Source organism: Marmota monax, unplaced genomic scaffold (genome assembly GCF_021218885.2).
Source record: "Marmota monax isolate L192 unplaced genomic scaffold, Marmota_monax_Labrador192_F-V1.1 WCK01_AAM20220418_F8-fsc00051, whole genome shotgun sequence".
In the NCBI taxonomy this organism is placed as follows: Eukaryota; Metazoa; Chordata; class Mammalia; order Rodentia; family Sciuridae; genus Marmota; species Marmota monax.
The window spans coordinates 11,115,958-11,135,472 of NW_026695202.1; the positions used below are offsets into that span (position 1 = coordinate 11,115,958).

The following is a 19,515-nucleotide window of genomic DNA, read 5'->3' on the forward strand; positions in this document are numbered from 1 at the left end:
CCATAAATAAAATCTTATTGGAAGGCAGCCCTGCTCTTTCCTTGACACATGGTCTATGGTTGATTTTATGTCCAATGGCTGAGTGGAACAGTTGCGACAGAGATCGTATGGCCAGCAAAGCCCAAGATATTTACAATCTGGCCCTTCCAGAAAATAGTTTGCCCACCCTTGGCTCAGAGGGAACCTCCAGGAGAGGACAGCAGTGTCTGTGTGTGGGGGAGAGGGTGAGATGAGAGAAAGTGGCAGGGCCATGGCACCAGGACCTCCTTGTGCCTCACTAGGCACTCAACTTAAACTGAGGGTAAGTGGGAGCCATGGAAGGGTCAGGGAGGAGAGTGACCTGCCAGAAGAATGCTGGAGAAGGGTCACTGGCTGCTTGGCAAAGACAAAGGAAAATGGACAAGGGAGCACCTGGAGCAGGAAGCCTGTCCTGAGAGAGCACCAAGGTTCTCCAGGACTTCTGCTGTGACACATCCTCAAAGGTGTCTCCCCGTCGTTTGCAACACACCTGTGCTGAAGGCGCCTGGTAGGTACCCAGCAGGCAGTGCAAGCTGCATAGGTGGATGCCCTGCAGAACCCTGAGCCAAACAGAAGCCACTGGAAGAGCAGGAATCACACAGAGGTCCCTTCTAGGAGCTGAGAGAGGTGTGTGGAGTCAGGGTGCAAAAGCCTGGGGGTCCAGAAACCACAAGGAGCAAGAGCAGAGGCCGCAGAGGGGAGCAAGGCCTGCCAGGCCCAGTGCCCCTGCAGGAAGGTCTCCCCAAGAAGTCACACAAGTGAGAGCAGCAAAGGCCGGCTTTGGGCATACTGGTGGGTGTAGAGGGTTGAGGGACAGGGGCCCTGGTACACGGCTACCACACCCAACCAGACAGAGCTGAGTAGACAAGGAGGTGACAGGCCCCACACGACACACACACCACAGCCCAGCCTCTGCCCAGAGTCACAGGTGCGTGTGCACTTAATCACAGCCCTTAGGGCCCTGCACAATCCTCAGCCCCGGCCCCAGAGTCCTCCCCTCACCGCATGTGCGCGAAATCACGGTCCAGGAACGAACGGTAACGCGGGTCTGCACAACCACACACACACACAGAGGAACCGGACGGGCACACGCCGTGACTCAGACCCGAGTGCACCGCAGAACGCAGACACACACGTCCACGCACACTCGGAACCCGCCGCGCAGCCCCACGCGCACCCCCCACACGCACTCTGCCCGGCCCCGCCTCCCACCGCACACACACAACCGCACAGGACGCCCGGGCCGTGGGCCGGCGCACGCACGGTCACAGGCAGGGCGCGCGCACACTCACACACTTGATCCGAGCACACGCGGGAGGCGCGGAGCGCGGCACGATCTGCGATCCCAGGCGCCCCCGGCCCGGCCCGGCGCGGCGAGCGGAGCCCGGAGGGAGCCCGGCGGGAGCGCGGGCGGGCGGGGAGGGGGCTGCGCGGGGCGGGGCGGGGGACGGGGCCGCCCGGGCCGGCGGGAGAGGCACCTCCGTGCGCAGCGCTCGGCCTCGCGCCGCGCCCCCCGCGCCGGTCCGCCCGCTGCGCCCCCGCCGCCGCCCCGGGGTGCAGCGAGCGGCCGCGCCGGGCCCGCGGGACGGGGTGGAGGTGGGTGGGGGGCGGGGATCGGGGCCCGGCCGGGGCCGCGCCGCCTGCGATGCCGGGCGCCCGCCGCAGCCGCCGCCGCCGGAGCCCGGGATGGGGCGAGAGGCTGCGGCGGACGCCAGCATCTCCCCGCCGGGGGCCCCGGGGGCCGCGGAGCCGCCGCCGCCGCTGCTGCCGCCGCTGCTGAGACCCAGCGGGCAATGGGTGAGTTGACCCTGGCGTCCGGGGGCCCGCGCCGCAGCCCCGCAGCCCCGCGCCCCCGGCCCTCGCCTCCCGCGCCGCGCGGCGCCCCGGCTCCGCTCCCGCCGCCCCTCCCGGAGCGCGGCCTTCGGGGCGGGGGCCGGGGCGCGGGAGCCGGGGGCCGCGGCCGAGGTGGGGGCGGGATGCACCGAGGCTCCTCGCCCGCGCCCCCTCCCCCAACGCGGCTGCTCCGCGGAGCTCTCCGGGGCCGCAGGGCAGAGCTGCGTCGCGGCCACCCCCTCCCCCGGCTGGGCGGGGGGCGCCCCGAGGCGCCGAGCTTGAGCCCTGCTTTGTGCGCCGCGGCCCCCCGACTCCGGCGCGGCGCGGGGCTCGGGGTGGGAGGCCTCGGCGCCCGCCTTCCCTACCCCTCCGACCCGGGGCTGCGGCGGCCGAGGCCCAGGCGCGCGCAGGGTGCTGGGCGGGTGCGGGGGCTGAGGCCATAGCGGCCAGTGGGGACCAGGCAGAAGCCAGGGGCAAACAGCCCCCATCCTTTCCACAGGGGGAGGGGTGCTCCCGCTCTTTGCACTGCACTGCCCAGGGCGGAGGAGGGATCGTGGCTGGAGGAGGGCGCTATAAATATCTGCAAATAGTGAGTTCTGGAACCGGGGGTGGGGAGGGGAGCGAGCCTGGTTGTGTTTGTAGGGAGGGGTGCCTGAGCTGGGGTGCAACAAGGAGAGATGGGTAGCTCAGCCATCCCTGGTGGCCTGAGGTCAGATGACTCCAACCCTGAAAGGCACCCCAGAAAGGGTACGGGCAAGAGCGCTACCTCCCCGGGGGATTCCTCTGTGGTCCCCCCTTTATTCCTGAGACAGACACCAGTACAGCTATGACTTGATGGGGGGAGTCCTGGTGTGTCACCTGGAAGGGGTGCAGTTAAAGGTCCAGACAGTGGGTCACACACGAGGATGATGGGGACAGCAAGGCAATGCCTTCCCACCCTGCAGGAATGTGGGGCTGTTAAGGCTACCCGGAGCTAAGGAGATAGGCTCAGGTCCTGGGAAAGTTTGAAAGAGGGGCTCCCAGCCCAAGAGGGTCAGAACTTCCAGGAGAGCACAGGAATGTGAAAGGGCTTGTGGGGGGAGAAGGGCAGGAGGCATCTGGGCAGAGGCAGTGACATGGGCGAGGCTCAGAGGCCTGAGTGCCTGGGCTGCGCCTGGAGGTGGGGCATGACAGGCCCCTTTGCTACCACAGAAGTGATGAGGAGGCAGGTGAGGCAGGGGAGGGCAGAAGGGCAGGAGGACCAGGTGGAGTCAAGGTGGCAGGCCATGCTTCATTTGGCACTGGTTCCTGAGGACAGCAGGGAGCTGAGATGACCCTGACAGGGAACAGACTGGCTCAGCGGCCCTGAGGTGCTGATGTGGGCAGGGCTGCTGGTGGACACTGGCCATCTCTTCTGTAGTTGCTGGCCCACCTCAAGGGAGTCGGCTTTCTGAGTCTTCATTTCCACCTCTGTCAAATGGGATTTCACAGGATTTTGGAGAGAGTTGAGTAAGATGTTGGGCGTGGGATGCCTGGCACCTGAGAAGTTTGGGAAATTGCTGGCCACCACATTGGTGTTATTACCTGTCAAATGAGGACATCTGAGGTCAGCTGTCAGGCCAGGCCAGAGCCCTCTAACGCAGGCAGGTGGGCTGGATGGGAATGGGAGGCAGCTGAGAGCGGGGAGCTCAGTGTCCAGTCCTCAGGTAACCCTGGGAGGAGATGGGGGGCAGCGGCAGGGTGGTCTGCAGACCTACACCTCTGCTGTCTTACAGCCAGGATGTTTGGAATATACCACTCTGTTTCTCAAGGCCAATGCCTCTTTGTTCCTCATCCTGCGTAATGTACCCCGATTTCCACAAGGACTAGTGCTCCCTTCTAGAAGTTTCTTCTGACATTTGGGCCAAGAAGCACAGTGCCTTCAGGCAAGGAGTCCTGTGCTGGGTCGAGAAGACACAGGCCATTCTCAGGATATTGGCATCTAGTTGGAGGTAGATCCTCCCAGGCACCCTCTGTCTGCCCAGGGTGGTGCCAGGGGGAGTTGCCAAGAGTAGATTCCAGATCCAATGTCCTGGTTCAAATCCTGCTCACACCACTTCTTACTCTGTGACTCTGCATCTCTGTTCCTCAGTTTCCTTGTCTGTAAAATGGGGATGGTGCGCTCTATTGCCAGTTGAACAGGGTGGTTTGTTTTCCGCTGGCATGTGCTTTTCCACCTTCAGAGTGAGCCTCCTGCTTTGCCCTTGGCAGAGGCCTGTTCATGTCCCTGTTCCCTTCCCTTCTGACTGTGGCCCTGTGGCCTTTTCTGAATTGTTGCCCCAGCAGCAGGCAATGTTATGTTCTCTGAAAAGATAAAATCCCCCAAGTTAGTGCTGACTGACTCCCATGTTGTACATCTTCCCTGTGTGGCTTAACAAGAGTCTCCTAATGGGAGGTGGTGCATCCACCTTCAGCACCTAGGCATTCAGTAGGTGCTTAATAATGATGGTTGAACATGGAGAGAAGACCCCTGGTACCATTGGCCAGATAGACTCAGGGGAGCTACCAGGAGATACTGTAGGTGAGGGGCTTACAAGGGAGGCGTGGATGCCGGAGAGCTGGGGACGAGTGGCCATCTCCAACAGCCTGCCGTGGGATGGGGCAGGCACACAGTTTGTGAGTCTTCCTTTTCTGAGACCTTCCAAACCTTTTAACCTGCCTTAACCTTGACCTTGGCCTTGGGTTTTGTACAGAATGGCCCAGCTGGACCCCATGCTTTAGCTTAACAGAGCTCTGAGATGAGATCCAAAAAGACCCACACCAGCTCCTATCCTTGCTTATGCTGTTTTCTCCACTTGAATATCTGTTCCGCTCCTCGCTCTTCTCTGTCCCTTAAAACTCTGTCACCCCTCAGAAGTTTCTTCATATGCCTCCTGTGAGCTGTCAGCCTCCACACCAGGATCAGACAGACCCTCTCCCCACTGCTGTTGCCACCAGCCACACAATCCCTTAGATATGCACATGCCTGCCCATGAAATATTAATAACTGTCATTTATTGGGTCCTCTGCAGAGGGGACACTGAAGCACAGCTTCTCATTGGCACTCACCCACCCTTTACAAGGTAGCTTGGGCATGGCTGGCTCAGGGACCCCTTGTGAGTCAGGTCCCCTTGCTGAAGACACCCAGAGCACATGCCCATTTCTCTGACAGGCTTATTGTTCCCCTGATGAGTGACAGTGACAGATGTACCAGGTGAATGAATGAATGAATCCGTGGGTGAATGAGCAATTCTTGGCCCAGGCCCTGCTGTCCAGGCCTTACACCCCCTGCTCCTCCCCTGGTGGGTGGACTGACCCTTCAGAGGGCAGCTTTGCACTGGAGAGGGATGGCCCCAGGGAGCTGGCTGGTAGGGATTCCTGCCCCAACCTCCCAGAAGGGGACAGGGAGCACTTCTGGTGGAAGGCCTGGGACCCTCTCCCGTGGTCTGGAACGAGGCTGGCCAGGGGCCACACCTCTCCTGTAGCCCAGGAAGCTACCATGATCTTCCAGGACTTCTTTGTGCTGCCTGAAGTGGAAACTCCTCCTCTGCTCACTTATTTTCATCTTTTCTATAAAAATAAAATTGGAACAATAGAAATCGCTCACACACCTAATTACTCTGTTGTTTTATGGACTCAGGGCTTATTGGGCTCAAAACTTGCCACTGAAGTGGGCTCCCCACAGGGGAGGGGGGGCCAGGACGGAAGGCTGGATCTGGCAGAGACCTGCGGGGCTCCTCAGGCCTGTCCTCTTGCTGCCCTGTCCAGGCAAACTGAACTTTCCAGAAGGAACAGTGCAGGGTCTGAGCAAGGGAGGGTGGCGCTGGTGGTCTCTGGGCTTCTGGCTGGCAGAGTCTTGATGGGCGGCTTTCTAGGTGGTTCTCTCCATCCCCACCTCCAAGACATAAAGACTTGCTGCTGTTTATTGAGTTTATTTAGTACGTGCAGGGCAAGGGCCAGGCACTTTGTGTGCTCTAACCAGTGACGCTGCATAACTTCCTGGGCACGGATCCTGTTGTTATCATCCCTGGACAGTTGGGAGGAACCTGGAGTTGGGGGTTCATAGCCAGGAAGTGGCAGGGCTGGGATTGCATTCAAACCCTAGGACCCCAGAGCCGTCAGGGCTGCCCATTTGGGCCCCTTGGTCACCCAGACCTGCCCTTTCCCCATGGGATCCCAGCAGGGGGCCTGCCCTTGCACCCCTCAAGGCAGCTGCCTCCCAGCTTCCTGGCCTCAGGCAGCCTCCTTTAACAGCCGGCCTCCTTCCTGTTGTCCTGGGCCGCTGGGAAAGCGCGCACTTCCCAGCCCCACCCAGCCCCTCTGCGTCAAAATCCTGCTCCAGCAGCCTAGGAACCCAGTTTTTAAAATGCTGCCCTGCAACCTGAGGGGATCCGTGGACCCCGAGATGCCCAGTCCCGCAATGTGCAGTGCCAACCGCCACATGAGACCCCCGACCCCCACCTGCTCTTGGCCTCTATCCCTGGCCACCCAGCTCTCATGCACCTGCTGTCCCCACCCTGGGCAGCAGTGTCTCTTCCTGGGTGCTGGCAGGGCTGGGTGTGCCCCTCCCCCACAGCTGCCTCACACTCTGGACTCTGGACGGGTCCTGTGGTCCTGCTCCTCTTGTTACTGGACGCAGCCTTTGGTTGGCTGAACCCTGGCAGGCGATGGATGCCAGCCGCCCCAGGAGAGGGCGCGCAGGGAGAGCCTCGGATGATGGGAAGGGCCGGGCTCCAGGGCCAGCACCCAGGTGGGTGCGGCCCGTGCCTGGTACACAGAAGGCAGAAGGCGTTCCACAGATAATGCCTGTAAGTATTTGTTGAACTTGGTTTCAAGAGCTGCCAGGGAGGGAGTCTTCCAGAAATGGCCGGAACTGGCTGGTTCTGGGGAAGGCACCTGTCCGGGAGCCCGGGAGCCTGAACATGAGCTGGTGTCAAAACCCATGAATGGCGCGGACAGAACCAGCGTGCCACAGTTTTCTGTAGGATCCCCTTGAAGTGTCACAGGACAGTGGCGTGGAAATAACCCTCTTTTCACTGTGGAAACTGAGTCTCTGGCGGGGGCAGTGACTAACTCCTGTCACACAGGCTGGAGGAGGCTTTGCAAGACAGGCTGGGCCCTCGGCTGGGTGACCCGAGTGGCTCTAGCTAGTGAAGTTCAGCCTGGGATCTGGGGTGATTCTCACGGTGGGCAGGAGGGGACGCCCTGGGTTCAGAAGCCATCCGAGGGGCGTGCTGCTGCGTCTGTGAGGGGTGTGTAAGGGGAGAAGCCCCTCTGCCCAAGCTTCTAGGGGATGAGATGCACTCGGGTCAGGGAGGGCAAAACCAGCCCTGGGCTGGGGCCCGGTACCAGCTAGTCCATGGTCTGGCCCCGTCTGGAATGTTTACTATTAACTTGGCTCTTGAAACAGCCCAAGATCTTTAGTCCTGACACAGAGGCCTGGAGAATGGGGTGATTAGTCCAAAGACATACTGCTCATGCCCAGTGGAAAGTTCTGGTTCAGCTAAGGGCTGGAGCCGAGAGTCTGGGCCAGCTTGAAGAGGTCAGGAGCTGGCCATGAAGGCTGTGGTTCTGCAGAAGGGACTCTGTTAGGATCCCTAATGGACTCTGCTGTTGGGACTAGCCTTGGGCAGAGGGCACACCCCAGAGTGTCCCCAGCAACCCTCCTCCCTGGGGGCATCTGGACACCAAGACCTCTCAGGCTGACTGGGGCCTGGCATGACACTGCTGTCACGAGTGTCTGGAGCCACACGTGGCACAGGCTGGTGACCCCCACACTAGGGGAAAATTGAAGGAAACCTTCAGGCACTTGCCGGTGGGGAGGGCTAATGTGCCCCACTTTCTCAGGGAGACGTACCAGCACCCACCACCCCAGAAGTCCCCCGGGGGCTGGTTTTGCCCTTGGGCCTTTGTAGGCCCGGTCCCTGTCTTGAGTGTGAGTGCCCTCCTCTTGTGTTCTGGATGGTCCTGATTGACCTTTAAACCTCCTCCGGGACCCCACCCCCAAGTGCAGTGAGGCTGGCCTGTGGGATGTCTGTCCTGTGGGATGGTGAGACCCTGGCTGAGGGTCTGTGCAGTGCTGGGCCTGGTAGGAAATGCTGGTGGAGTGAGCAGAGGGGACAGACCAGGAGGACCCTGGGTGCGTGTCACCAGGGCCGCCAGCAGGACACACTTTCCTTGTTTCTAAGGGCAAAGGGAGAGATTCATGGGAGGGATCGGGGGCCTCCTGACCCAGCTCCTGCCAGTGTTGGTTGGTAGTGGGCAGCTGAGTGCAGGTGTGAGGTCAGCCCAGAGAGGGCCAGCAGAGGATCTTGCTCAAGGCCTGTGGCCAGCTGGACCTACCCATTTTACAGAAGGAATACTGAGGCCTGGGGTGCTTGGGGCTTGACCAGAGTGCCACAAGAGAGGCTTACGGTCCCCTGGGTGGGGGGGAGTGGGAGGAGAGTCCAGCAGGACTTCACGGGACCGCACTCCTGCCCTCTCCCCCGTCCCCAAGCAAGGGCATTTTCCTACAGGTCAGATCTGGGAGTGGACAGGAAGGAACCAAGGAAAGCAGGGTCCCCAGGGCTCTGAGCGCCCGTCCTTTAACATGGAGAAGGCCAAAGCTGGATAGAAAGAAATGTGTGTTGCCCCCAGGGCAAGAGGTCCACGGAGACAGCGCCTTCCAGCCAGAGGGGGAGAGCGGCCGAGGCGGCCCGGGCCACGAGGTCGTTACTGCCTGTTGCTGCTGCTGTGTTTTCCGGAGTTTCTAGAATGTATGAGAAACACGAAAATGAAGCTCTATCCTAAGGCAAGAGGGAAGAAGAGGTGGCAGCTGCTCCCCTTTGTCTGATTCTGGGGCTTCCACTCGTGAGCAGCCTCCGGGATGACGGCCGTGGGCTCCCCACAGGAGCTGCCTGGTAGCAGGTGCAACCCCAGGCTGGGCGCCTGTGCCAGCAGCCTCCGCGGCTCTCATTCGGGGAAATTGGGTCACGGAGTCCAGGCCTGGGGCTCCTGGGGCAGTGCCCAGGAATTCATCCAAACACATCTGGCCTCCTTCCCGCGGCCCAAGCTGGCCTCTGCACCTTCTTCCTCCGAGCCCTGTGTCCAGCCTCTGGGCCGTGGCTGCTCATCTCCATGTGGTCCTCACCTTCCTACTCTTGGCCTTGGCTGCTGCTGGGCCCAGCCTCCTCCTGAAGAGCCGCCATGGTCATCCCCACTGGGGAAGCCATCCTGCTTCCCAGCCAGGGGTAGCCCCAGGGCAGGGTCCAGGGCGGATGGTTTCACCCCTGTCCCTGTTGGCTGCAGTCCTCACTGACTTTGGCCTCCACGCTCCTTGCCCGCCATCCTCCCCGGCCATCCTCCCACACGGGACAGGCTCTGTCCTGTGGTCATGTGGTCACTTGTAATGGCATCTGAGCCTTATCCTGGGTGAGAACTCAGTCTGCCTCCCTCCTGGCTCCTGATTCTGTACCTGGTTCAGAGTGCTCACCCCACTGCCCTCAGCTATTGCCTGAGTGCCTACTGTGTGCCAAGGGCTGGGCCAAGTGGCAAGGCACAGATGGCGCAGATTGGCCAGTCTCAGGGTGACTGCATGCGCCTGTGCGTTGGTGCACACCACCTGCGTATGCGCATGGCATCAGTGTCTTTGACCCGTGGATACACGCCTCTGACGCTTTGCCCATACGCTGTCCTGGGGTGCCCGTTCAGCACCTTCCAAGCCATGCCAGCCCTGACCTGGAAGCCCAGTGACCCACAGTCTCCATCTTTGTGAAGCTCCTGTCTTGTGACCATGGCGGGGCATCTGGTGAGGGCTGGGGAGACCGGGAGAAGGTGCAGAGGGGCGTTGCTGCCTGGTCTGGGTTGTCTGTGACGTCTGTGGTTTTGTGGCTCCAGAATCCCCTGGAGGGTGATGGGCCCGGGGCCTGGAGTGCTGGGCTGGGTGCAGGGGTTGGGGGAGTGGCAGGAATACTGAGCCCTGAAGAGGTCACATGGTCATTGGAGGGCACAGAACGTAGGACCTGAGGACGCTGGAGGAGAGCAGAACCGTCCATGGGAGGAGAGCCTGGGACCAGCAATTAGGACGCCGCTCCTGTTGGACAGGCTCCTGGAGCATTGGCGCTCCATGTGACCAAGGGGGCAGCGTGGAGGAGCAGGCCTAGAGAGGGGTCTTCTGGAACACTGAAGTCAGCTCCGCCGCCCCTGGGGGGTGGAGGCTAGGGGGCCGTCCTGAGCCTGGTGAGGACGGGCAGCCTCTGGCACACACAACCCCTGCAGGCCCTCTCCACCGCTTACTGGGTACCTGATTGCGGGCAAGTCCCATCCCGTCGCCAAGCCTCAGCCTCCTCATCTGTAAAATGGGTTGTGAGAATGGAATGAGGTGGCACACATCACTTGGGAGCCTGGGGTCGATGGGGGCCTTAGTGGCTTTGCTGAGACGGAATTCCCTATGCATGTCACATTGCTGCCACTTCATTCTCTCTCCTTCCTCAGTGTCAGTGGGACGTTTGGGCACTCGCGTGCCTGTGTGGTAACATTCTCCGACTCTTCCAGGTGAGAAAGGTCAGGAGTTGACAGGGCAAGGACAGATAGGTGGTGGTCTCACAGGGTTAAGGAGAAGGCTCGGCCCCTGCAACCCTGCCTGGCATCCCTTGCCATTTAGTGACAGCATCCTTGTCCCAGGGAAGTGGGGAGCTAAAATGCCAAACGTCAGTGCCTGTATTCTGACCGAAGAGAATTTCAAGTCAGACACCAGGAGCCATCGGGAGAAGTTTAGTGCAAGTGAGGAGAAAGGAAAGGAAAGCCCAGTGAGGCTCCAGCAGGGAACGAGAGAGAGAGAGAGAGAGAGACAGAGACAGAGAGAGAGAGAGAGAGAGAGATCTGAGCCCAGGAGGCTGTCTCCAAACTCCTCACTGTTTGGTGTTGACCGGGAGGGCCGGGGACCTCTGCACTCCGCCAACCAGGTGTTCACTGTGGGGTTGTGACCTGAGTTGTCCTCTCTCTGGAACTGTCCTGGTGGCCATCCTATTTAGGAGGGGCTTCATTTAGTGACAGCATCCTTGCAAGTCTGTCCCGTTAACATGGGCACTGGGGGCAGTGACTGGTCAGAAGTTACCTTAGTGCGCCCGTGCTACTGAAGGAACCGTCCCTCCCAGACAGATGGAGTCGCCCATGGCCATAATCCCAGCTTCATACCCTCTTCAGTGGGTCAAGAGTTAACCCCAGGGGCTGGGGCTGGGGCTCAGTGATAGAACACTTCCCTGGGTTTGATCCTCAGCACCATATAAGACTAACCAAACAAAATAAAGGTATTGTGTCCATCTACAACTGAAAACATTAAAAAGGGGGGGGGTGGGTCCTTTCTTGTGACAGAGTTTCCCATAAGCTCCTTTGCTTCTGTTTATTTCCCACAAATTAACTACCACCCTTTGCTCTCTCATCTACTTTGAAAGTAGTTCAAAGAACTCTAAAGTAATCTAAAGAATGCCGGTGACCTTGCCTGCATTTCACTGCTGTTGGTCGCTTCTGCCTGATTTTCCCCTCTCTAGACTGACCCTGAATCACAGGGAATAAAGGGTATGAAGTCAAATCAGTAGCTACTTCCTGCTGAGCTGGGGCGTGGGCTTACAGGGTGGGTGTCTCCAGTCCTCACTATCTATCAGGGAAATGCTTCAGATTTTGAGTCAGGTCTATCCAAGGGGTCATGGTCATTCTCTAGGTTAGTAGAAACAGGTTGTAAAGCCATCTGGGAGGCCGATGCCCTATGAACAAAATAAGAAGACATAAGTATTGGAAAAAGATAGACACAACAATAGACAAGGCAACATCTAAATACACCAGTGATGTGATAATGACTCAATATCAGCAGTTTCTTCCACCAGGAAGTGTTAGAACGCTGGTAACTAAAACATTGATCCCATGATGAGACAGGTGAGGACATCACTTTGCATCTCATTAAAAAGGTAAATCTTAGCCGAGCACAGTGGCCCACTCCTGTAATCCCAGCTGCTTGGGAGGCTGAGGCAGGAGGATTACGAGTTCAAAGCCAGCCTCAGCAAAAGAGAGGCACTGAGCGACTCAGTGAGACGCTGTCTCTAAATAAAATACAAAATAGGGCTGGGGACGTGGCTCAGTGGTGGAGTGCCCCTGAGTCCAATCTCCCGTACAAAAAAGAAAGAAAATGTAAATCTTTAAGAATTTTAGTTACATTGTCAGATCGGTCAGGAATGCAGACACAGCATTCCATCTGGGTAATGGCGCAAGTGCCACCCTGAGCTGCAGTGGGAACATCCAAAGCCGTCCAGTTTTGTAACACAGCTTTTCTCATGAGAGCCACCTCCATGGGAAGGAGAGAGAGACCTCTTTCAGTGTCATGGAGAGCTTTTGGGTATAAATGGTCAGAGTTTCCACATGCCAGATTATGTCCTATAGACTAATCGGAGGGATAAATAGCAGAGTTACATAACCAAACCAGTGAAAAACAGATTAAGTTTACCTATGTAGGAGGTTAGGAAAATTTGTGTGTCTCAAATTGACCCAGAACAAGTTGTGGCAATGTCTTTTGTGATAGTTATTAGACACTCCTGAATAAGAATCTCAAGTTACATTAAAAGAAGCATTGTCTTTTTTGGGGGGTGGGGGGGAGTACCAAGGATTGAACTCAGGGGCACTCAACCAGGGAGCCACATCCCCAGCCCTATTTTGTATTTTATTTTGAGACAGGGTCTCACTGAGTTGCTTAGCACCTTGCTTTTGCTGAGGCTGGCTTTGAACTCACGATCCTCCTGCCTCAGCCTCCTGAGCTGCTGGGATTATAGGCAAGGCCAAGGCACCCAGCAGCTTCACCATGCTTGAACTGGGAGCAATGAGTTTGCATCAGTAGTAGAAGTCAGCATTCTATTTTGTCTTTCCTTAGGTGATGACTTACTGTCTTTAATTAACTCAGGCTGTTGTGTTAAAAGTATTTCTTCTGGGCTGGGGTTGTGGCTCAGTGGTGGAGCACTTGCCTAGCATGTGTGAGGCATTGGGTTCAATCCTCAGCACCACATAAAAATAAATAAATAAATATAAGGCATTCTGTCCATCTGCAGCTACAAGAAAAGTTTTTTAAATGGTACTTCTGCAAAATAGTAGCAGGTAACAATTATAAAGTTTTAGAAGGAAAACACAAAATGAATTTAAGAGCAACAACATAGTTTGTATAATAACTTTGTATCAAAAAACATACTCTCTATCATTGCACTAGTGTATATCTGATATCTATTTAGCCTCTGTAAAGATCCATTCGTTTATGAACTCAATTACATGTGAAATCCTTCACAAGTTTTATTTTTTTAAACTCTTACAACCTTAAATACCTTTTATAATTTACCAAAATCTTTATGTAATTTTGTACTCTATCCCTTGTTTATTTTGAGATCATAGTAATCTTTACAACAAAAATCTATCTTTTGATAACAATTGTAAATAAACTTAATTCTGGCCTACTTTAGAGCTATCAACATGGAGTAAGGCGGGAGGCAGTCTTAACTCAGGTGAGGTTCCAAAACAGACTCATTATCTTATATACAAATGTATCTTATTTATGTAAAATGAAACATTTATGTAGTTAAAGCAAACAGATGCAAGCCAGGTTTTAAAGTGGCCACGTAGCCCTTTATGTCCAACACAACCTATGAAAGAGCACTTAGTGGTCACCTTGTAAACCTACATAAACCTTTATTTTACAAACCTTTACAAGGCTCAGACAAACATAGTTAGTTCTCAGAGGTATATGTACCTCTAGTCACATATATTTTGGGTGTCAACTATATTGTAGTAACCTAAAATAATAGTTGTTTATTAACCAGCTATGAAGTCATCAATTAAAAGACCTTAGAACAGCTACAAACCTTGATTCCTTTAAGACTTAATTTCTCTAAGTAATAAAACTTAAAAGAAAGAAATTATCTTGATGGATAAGAGCAGATCAATGTTTTAATAAAATCTTTTTTTTTAAACAGATAATTGGAATTTGTTTCATATTAATGTATTAAATGTTGACTTTGGGGGAAGGAAACCCTTAAATTAAACTTTGTGCTGATTATAGCCAAATTAATCACACAAACATTTTGAGATTTACCTTTCACCAACCTTTTGCAACTTACTTAGATATTTTACAACCAGTTTTACATCCTTAGTTTTGTCCTCTCTTTCATCTTGAAGTTTAGAACAAAGATATTATTTTACCCTATAAGATGCTTTTTTCATCTAGAAATATTTCCTTTCCCCTTTAATTTTTCTTACCATAATATGTTTCTATACCTCTAACTTGATTACATTTCTTTCCTAGTTACTGACCTTTTAAGTTTACATTTTAAAACAATCCTTAAAAATTTATGAATGTATACAAAATACATTTTAATGAAATAAAATACTTTGTTTTTCTCGTAGATTTTTTTTAATTGAAACTAGTTTGGTTTTCCTCCCTCCTCCTCCTCCTCCTCCTCCTTCCTCCTCCTTTTCTTCTTGAACTCAGGGGCACTAGACACTGAGCCACACCCCCAGCCCTATTTTGTATTGTATTTAGAGACAGGGTCTCACTGAGTTGTTTAGTGCCTCACTGTTGTTGAGGCTGGCTTTGAGCTGTGATGCTCCTGCCTCAGCCTCCCGAGCTGCTGGGATTACAGGAATGTGTCACAGTACCAGGCTGAAAGTAGAATTTTAACCCTTAATCATCTTGCTTTTAGAAACAAAGTAATCTTAATTGCTTTCCATTGATCAACAATTTATAAAATCACATTTATAAATGTTCATCCTGTTTATGTTAAATCTGATTTACCCATTTTTAACAGGTTACCCATGGAAACCAAGTCAAGTTAATATTTTAAGCCATCTTTTTAAATTTTTTTTTATTGGTTGTTCAAAACATTACAAAGCTGTTGACATATCATCTTTCATACATTTGATTCAAGTGGGTTATGGACTCCCATTTTTACCCCGTATACAGATTGCAGAATCACATCGGTTACACATCCACGTTTTTACATACTGCCATATTAGTAACTGTTGTATTCTGCTGCCTTTCCTATCCCCTACTATCCCCCCTCCCCTCCCCTCCCATCTTCTCTCTCTACCCCATCTACTGTAATTCATTTCTCTCCTTGTTTTTTTTTTTTCCCTTTCCCCTCACAACCTCTTATTTGTAATTTTGTATAACAATGAGGGTCTCCTTCCATTTCCATGCAATTTCCCTTCTCTCTCCCTTTCCCTCCCACCTCTCATCTCTGTTTCCATCTTTTTAAACTTAATATTTATTTTTTTAGTTGGACACAATACCTTTATATTATTTATTTTATTATTATGTCGTGCTGAGGATTGAACCCAGAGCCCCTCATGCACAAGGCGAGCGCTCTACCACTGAGCCACAACCCCAGCCCTAAGCCATCTCTTTTGTTGAAAAATCCTAGAAGCAATGGACATTACACTTTAAGCATTTTTTTTTTTTGCTTTTTTAAAATTTCTTTCATACATGACAATAGTGGAATTCATTACATTCATAATTATCCATTCACTGCACAATTTTAATAACTCTCTATATAAAGTATGTTCACACCAAATTATGCCATTATACATGAGCTCTCATTGATTTTTTTTGCATTACAATTCTTTTTCTTTTTTTTAGAGAGAGAGGAAGAATTTTTTAATATTTATTTTTTAGTATTTGGCGGACACAACATCTTTGTTTGTATGTGGTGCTGAGGATCGAACCTGGGCCGCACGCATGCCAGGCAAGCGCGCTACCGCTTGAGCCACATCCCCAGCCCCATTACAATTCTTAATAAACCTTTATACCATAATTTATCATATCTCTGTTTGTATATAAGATATGTTGACACCAAATTCACTTCTTCATACATGTATTTTGTATAATGATGACTTAAGCAGTTTTTATACATATATGTTTTTAGTTGTAGTTGGACACAATAGCTTTATTTTATTTACTTATTTCTCTGTGGTGCTGAGGATCGAACCCAGTACCTCCTACGTGAGAGCACTAAGCCACAACCCTCACTGTAAACATTTTGTAGAAAACAACTCTCTTCATTGGCTGATCACCTAGGGGAAAAAAAAGTGTGGTTTAATAACTTTAAAGACATTTTTATTTTTATCTCTTTTTAAGTCATTTTAAGACATGTAAACTAAAAGGTATTTGGATTATTATTATTATTATTGTTATTATTATTATTATTATTATTATTATTACTATTTTGATTGGTGCTGGGGATTGAACCCAGGGTCTTGTGCATGCTAGGCAAGCACTCTACCAACTGAGTTATAGCCCCAGCCCTGAATCCATTTTTTAAATATTTTGTGAGCACTCTTGGGCTGGGGATGTAGGTCAGTTGGTAGAGAGCTTGCCTCACATGCCCAAGACCCTGGGTTCAATCCCCAGCAATACACACATACACACACACACACAAAAAAAAAATTATGAGCACCCTTTATCTATATGCCAATTTTGGCCCCATGTACATGATATACAGACACAAGCACACACGTAGACACCACTTAGAATACACACACACACATATATAAATCAAGAGCAAACAAAGACTTTTTAGCTTTTTGTCAGAGATGACTTCCTCCATAGGCTACAAAAGCGCTATAAATATTTATTATACAGACTGTCAGATTTAGTCCTTTAGAATTGGAATGGAGCCTGTGAAGTTGGGAACATGAGGAATGGCATCCTGTCAGTCAAGGTCAGCGCGGAGTCCAAGGTTCTTCTAGCTGGGGGCAAATTCACTCCCACCACCACAGTTTATTTCCCCAGCTTAGGGCTCTTCAAAGAAGATCTCTTCCTTTTTCTAGTGTATTTGAGAGTTAACATTGAACTACTGGCCTCTGAATAAAGACAGCTGAAAGAAAAACAGAGGACAATAAACAAGACTAATTAGTTCTGGAGAAAAGGTGAATTCACTGTTAACAACAAAAACCTTGAACTCAGAAAAAAAAAAAAACAACAAAAAAACACATAGCTGTGATTACCCTAGAGAGGGAGGACATAGAACAACCTTATCAGATCAGAGTGCCCTTTTGCATGAGTCAGCCCAGATATGTAAAGAGTGTGGGAGCCTGTGAAGTCCTCAGGGAAAAAAAGCCTTTAAGAAAATGAAAAGGGGGGCTGGGGATGTGGCTCGAGCGGTAGCGCGCTCGCCTGGCATGCGTGCGGCCCTGGTTCGATCCTCAGCACCACGTACAAACGAAGATATTGTGTCCGCTGAAAACTAAAAAATAAATATTAAAAAATTCAAAAACAAGAAAAGAAAACTTACGCATTTGGGATCTTTCCATTTTTCTTCCCTGTGCCCATCTGGAGAGAAGAGAAAACCCTTTAGGGAGGAACTTATTGAAAGAGCATAATCCCAGAGTATGAGAAAAGGGAAACCGTCTTGTAGGTCCCACAGCAGCTTGGATCTAAAGGTGACACCTTTTCCCTCTGGTCTCCAGTCAGTTTGGGCCTTGCTTATGCAGCTTACATCCAGATGATATCAGACCAGCTGCTAGGGAGCAAGGGAAGCTGTTGTTTTGATTGTGAGGGGCTTATACGTGGGCACTTTTGACCATTATTTTTCTAGTCCCTGGTAACTTTTTGTCTCCTCTTCCTTGAGTGGCCACGGAAGGTCGAAGGCTGCCAAACTATGCGCTCTTACTGGTGTGGCTTGAAACCCTGTGAGGGAGTAAGAGGAAGCCAGAGTCTGTCCATACCCCAGGTGTCCCTCAGCAGTGCTGATGACCAAGAGAGATGCTGTGTGAAGGTGTCCCTCCCGTACACGCCTTTCGAAACCCAGAACCAGGATGCGTCCCTGCCCTGGTTCCCGAGAACTTGGTGTAGCGAGCTCGTCCAAGTGCTGCGACTCCTGGCTTATCATCTGCTGAACCGCTGTCGCTCAATCTTGTAATCTCATTTTAAAAAACACTTTAATAACTTGGGGAAGTGACCCTTAATCCTTCTGCATAGCATTTTTAAGAGTAGCTTAGGCTGGACACTGAAAGTGGAGGAGAGTAGTGGTTTTTGTGTCACTATGTTGAAAACAGAGCAAATGACCACAGGACAAATGGCGTAAGAAAGAAAAAGGAGCCTGGACTGGGTCGTGGCTCAGAGGAAGAGCGCTCGCCTCGCACGCGTGAGGCACTGGGTTCGATCCTCAGCACCACATAAAAATGAAATAAATGTACTGTGTCCACCTACAACTAAAAATATTTTTTTTAAAAAAGAACAAGGATCCTGGTAGACAAAGATGGTGACCTGTGGAACCCCCCCCCATTCTGGATAAAGCCTCTAAAATGAGATGGTGCAGTACCCACTCCTGAAGGGAGGTGGGTGTGTGCCCCAAGACAACAGCCACATCAGTGGAGGTGGCCTGTCCCCTTTGTCATGCCCCTCCTACAGATTAAGAAGATGCTGCAAAAAGCAAGGGAGAGTCCAAGTCTGCGTGCCACCCAGGACAGACAAACGTCACTGCAGCTGCTGCCTGAATAAAAAGCTGAGCAAAAACAACAAGATGACGTAAGACGAGCCGAGCAGGTGGGCGTGACACGCTGGGGAGCTTTTGGCAGAGGTCAGTGAACACAGGGAGGCTCAAGGCAGAAGGCAAGGTATCCGAGGCCAACTTAGATGGGTGATGAACAGTGTCGATGCCCGTCCCGTGGTTGGCTCTTGAGCGGAGTCTAGGCACCAAGTCGTATGTCCCAGGAAAGCAGCGAGTGGAGACTCCAAACCTCGGATCCGATGAAAGAAGATTTCAAGTCAGACACCAAAAGCCTTCAGGAGAACTTTATGTGCAATGAGGAGAAAGGAAGGGAAACCGCACGCAGTGAGGCTCCCGCAGAGGGCACGAGGGCGCGGGGCTGTCTCCAAACTCCTCGCTGCCTGGTGTTGACCGGGAGGGCCGGGGACCACCTCTGCACTCCGCCGACCAGGTGTTCAGCGCCTTCACGCTGGTCTGTGGGGTTGACCTGAGTTGTCCTCTCTGGAAGTGTCCCGGTGGCCGTCCTATTTAGGGGGGCTTCATCTACAAGTCCGTCCCCTGTTAACATGGGCACTGGGGCAGTGACTGGTCAGAAGTTACCTTAGTGCGCCCGTGCTACTGAAGGAACCGTCCCTCCCAGACAGATGGAGTCACCCATGGCCATAATCCCAGCTTCACACCCTCCTCAGTGGCGCCCGGCAGGGGATGGTACCTAAATCCTTTTCTTTTGACGTAGTTTCCGGTTAGCGTTTTTGCTTCTGTTGATTGTCTACAAATCACTACCCTTTGCTGTTTCATCTACTTTGGAAGTGGTTTAAAGAAGACCCTAAAATAAGTTAAAGGACACTTGTGACCTTCCTGCATTTCATTGTTCATCCTGAGTGTCCCTGGTGATGGCCAGTCCTGACCCAAGAGGGCTGTGGCCCCTGGTTGCGGAAGAGTCCAGCCTGCCCTGCTGCAGCGTGGCGCTGGGTCCTCACCACCTCCATCGTGACTGCACCCCTAAGACAGCTGGAGGGCCACTTGCTGCCCTGGGCCCTTCACTGTCACTCTCAGGGGCCCGGTGGGATGGAGGAAGTGACTTCATTGAGGTATTGCCCCTGGGGCAGTGGCTGCGCTGGGCAGGTGGGGCTGCCCCGGCACCAGAGGGGCACGAGCGTCTCGCAGGCCCCTC

At 52.7% G+C, this 19,515-nt stretch overlaps 1 protein-coding gene across 2 annotated transcripts in view; it reads left to right on the top strand.

Moving 5' to 3' along the window:
* The first annotated feature begins 1,684 nt into the window (after positions 1 to 1,684).
* The window catches only part of Mgat3 (beta-1,4-mannosyl-glycoprotein 4-beta-N-acetylglucosaminyltransferase), a 43,399-nt gene continuing 25,568 nt past the window's right edge, over positions 1,685 to 19,515 (top strand). Inside the window, exon 1 of one of the 2 annotated variants that reach the window (XM_046429552.2) lies at positions 1,685 to 1,815. The gene's annotated coding sequence lies outside the window, so the exon portion shown is untranslated. Of the gene's footprint in view, positions 1,816 to 6,191; positions 6,657 to 19,515 lie in introns of those variants that run through there. The other variant, XM_046429554.2, reaches the window with a different exon arrangement.